Consider the following 3,935-nt stretch of genomic DNA (forward strand, 5'->3'; position numbering starts at 1 on the left):
AGGGGAGAGAGCCTCTGGTCCAACTCCAGGCACTCTACTCCGCCGAACAAAGAAATTCATCGATATTTATATGTTTTACAACAGTTCATTACAGTTACTCAGCCCACTTCGGCTGGACACAATCCAATCATAATGATTATAGATTACACATAGGTTTAAATGGGCCAATAGAATTAACCCCGGTACATCAGGGGGCTGCATGATCAGTTCGTGATTGTTGGGGGCTGATTCATATCCATGTGATGTTTTCCAGATCCCTCTTATCTTCGTTAATCATGGGTTCCACCGGGGCCTAGCTCCTTATCTCCGTGGTTGCTAGGCACCCCATCTGGGGGTCACTGACTTGACGACATTCCGTACTAGGTACCGCAGTGTTCTGTATACTATCTTGCCTCAAGTTGTTGATTCAACGCATTCCTGGTACCAGGCTCTGCAGGGTCAGCGCTCAGTCAGCAGTTTTAGCTAACTTGGCTTACCGAGCCCCCATCATGCTTTGCTAAGCCCCCTGGCAGCCATTTTATATTTGGCTAACATTTTAAACATACATACATTTATATATTCAGCAGGTGCCTTTGTCTTCCTACAACAGTGTCTTTCAATTTGTTTATTTACCCATTTTACCTGCTTGTTTCCTCTCTCTTTCAAACTCACTTTCTTTATTTTTGCTTTCTAATTCCAGCATTAATTCCCTCCCTACTGAATCTATTCTCAGGTTCCCTTCCCGCTGCCAAGCTAGTTTAAACCCTCCCCAACAGCACTAGCAAAGCCCCCTGCGAGGATATTGGTCCCGGCTCTGTTTAGGTGCAAATTGTCCGGCTTGTACAGGTCCCACCTCCCCCAGAAGTGGTCCCGATGCCTCAGGAAACTAAAGCCCTCCCGCCTGCAGCATCTCTCCAGCCACGTATTCATCTCTCTATCCTCCTATTTCTGTACTTACTAGCTCGTGGCACCGGGAGTAATCCGGAGATTACTACCTTTGAGGTCATGCTTTTTAATCTCTCCCCTAGCTCCCTGAACTCTGCCTGCAGGACCTCATCTCTCTTGCTACCTATGTCATTGGTCCTGATATGGACCACGACCTCTGGCTGTTCACCCACTCCCCGAGAATGGAGGTGATGGTGTTCCCATGCGCCTGCTGCCCTTGTCCTTCTAGGTGGTAGAGGTCGCGGATTTGGGAGTAGCTGCCGAAGAAGCCTTGGTGAGTTGCTGCAGTGCATCTTGTAGATTGTACACACTGCAGCCACGGTGCGCCGGTGGTGGAGGGAGTGAATGTTGAAGGTGGTGGATGGGGTGCCCATTAAGCGGGCTGCTTTGTCCAGGATGGTGTCGAGCTTCTCGAGTGTTGGAACCGCACTCATCCAGGCAAGTGGAGAGTATTCCATCAAACTCCTGACTTGTGCCTTTTAGATGGTGGAAAGGCTTTGGGGAGTCAGGAGATGAGACACTCACCGCAGAATACCCAGCCTCTGACCTGCTCTTCTAGCCACAGTATTTATGTGGCTGGTCCAGTTAAGTTTCTGGTCAATGGTGACCCCCAGGATGTTGATGGTGGGGGATTCGGCGATGGGAATGCCGTTGATAGCCGAGCCTGCTTAAGTTGCATGTTGCTGTCGGTGATTGCTGCCAGGCGACTGTTCGCTCCGCCCCGTGGGTTTCCCTCGAACTTCAAACCACGAAATCGGTTCTCCTGAATTCCAAGGTGTGTACGGAAATCAACCATCAAATGCCCTGTCATTAACCACAGGGGTTCCAGCAATTTTCTGATCACAAAGCGCTTTCAGTCCTTGTCCTTGTCCAGAAAATTACAGACGTGGAAATTCGGGAGTTTAATGACTTTGAAAGGAGTCAGAGAAATGTTTGTGAAAGGAACTTTTTGCAGAGAGAGGGATTGAGCATTTCAGCTTGTTGCTGAACACTTCTCTCTGGGCACTGAGCTGAGCAGCAGCTGGCGAAGTGCAGTGGTGATCACGTTCGCCTCACATGCGAAAAGTCTGCAGTTCGATCACGGACAGAAACATGGTTGTTGAAACAAAAACATGTCTGCAATAAAATTGAACAAAAACATTCCAGGGTACATTGACGCATGATGCAAACTACCTCAGGCCTGGGCCAAAGCTCCCTGTACACCGAGCACAGGCTGAGGAAAACCCCAGGGAAGAGGATATCCCGGTCACTGGGCCTTCCAGCAACACTGAACAATTGCCCAGTCTGAAACTATCCAGAGTAATAACTTGTAACAAAAATATTCAACAGTTAGGATGGCTGAGTGGTCTAAGGTGCTGTGTTCAGGTCACAGTCTTCTCTGGCGGCATGGGTTTGAATCCCACTCCTAACATTCATTGTGTTTAATTACAAAATAATTTGTTTTGACACCACTCTGAAGTGCTTTGGGACATCCATCTAATGCAACAAAATTACTCCACTTCAATTACAAACGGTGATATCAAATTTACTTCACAAACCAGGAATCGATCCCAGGTGGCTGTAGCGAAAGGAATAGTTTTGTGAAGCATTGAAAGGTGCCCTCTAAATATCTCGCACTGCGAATTTAAAAACACGGTTATAATTTGTTTCGGTGCAAAAGAAGGCAGGCTCGAAGGGCCAAATGGTAGACTCCTGCTCCTGGTTCTTGTGTTCTTATGCAGATCACAGAACAAATGATAAATTATCAACTCTCCCTCAGTTCGCATTCCTTTTATTGTGCAAAGAAGATCATGGGTTCATTCAAGAGGTTTTCCCGTGAAAGCAACATAAAGTTTAAGGAAAATAATTCGCCCAACTCGAATCCACGACCCTGAGATTATGAATCTCATGCTCTACCGACTGAGCTCACCGGGCTTCTCAACATCTACCCTGTCAATCCCCGTCAGAATATTGTCCGTTTCAATGAGATCACCTCTCATTCTTCTAAACTCCAGAGAGTGTCGGCATATTGTGCACAATTTCTCACCATAGGACAGTCCTCTCATCCCAGGAATCAATCTGGTGAACCTCCGTTGTACCACCTCCAAGGCAAGTGTATCCTTCCTCAGATAAGGAGACCAAAACTGTGCGCAGTACTCCAGGTGTGGTCTCACCAAGGCCCTGTACAATTGTAGCAAGATTTCCTTACTCTTGTACTGTGGGCAATATATTTGGTACTATGGGCCGAATAAACTGTTTTTCTGCTGAATCTACAGTTGTATAAAAAGTTATTAAAATTCGGCCGTCGCTCAGCAAACATATTTGTATTTCCTTCAGTGTGCAACACATGTGGATGGATTAATGATGATTGTAACAATTATTCATTATTTCACAGACTTTAATTATTTTTGTCAGCTTGCTCTGTAAAAATGCTTTTCCTGACCAGGAATCAAACCCAGACCACGGCAGTGAGAGCACCGAATCCTAACCACTAGACTACCAGGGAATACAGCTTGCAGCCTCTGTGATAGCTTTAAATATAGTCAGCTTACAATCACAGCTGAGAATTGTGCGGTGACACGGCGTGTAACTGGATTTGCTGGGAGCAGCGTGGAGGCCCCGACCTGCGTGAGAACACCAGCGGCAGGTCGGGGCCATAAAAGGAGCGGTGAGCGGCGGCCTGGGAGCAGTGTGGTGGTGTGCCACGGCAAGGTACAGCGCGAGCTGGTGCAGGAGGGCGACGGCAGCGAAGAGTGACGTAATCAAAGTCCAGGTCGGTGATAGGAGCGTGGGCCGGTACAGCAGGAGCAGCGAGAGACTGTGGAGGGATGTGATCGGGGTCCAGGTTCGGCGTGAGTTCGCGGCAAGGGGCCCAGGGGCAGCACGGGCCAGCCCACACTGCGATATGTGTGGGCACTGGGTCCGTGCAGCAGAGCTGGTCTCCAGTCGTCTTGGATAACCCTTTCCACTGGACCAAGACCTCGCTCTGTCAAGCCCGTGTGATGGCTGGGGTGCAACGGTCACCACGCGTT

This window comes from Pristiophorus japonicus, unplaced genomic scaffold (assembly GCF_044704955.1).
Source record: "Pristiophorus japonicus isolate sPriJap1 unplaced genomic scaffold, sPriJap1.hap1 HAP1_SCAFFOLD_147, whole genome shotgun sequence".
NCBI classification, from domain to species: domain Eukaryota; kingdom Metazoa; phylum Chordata; class Chondrichthyes; family Pristiophoridae; genus Pristiophorus; species Pristiophorus japonicus.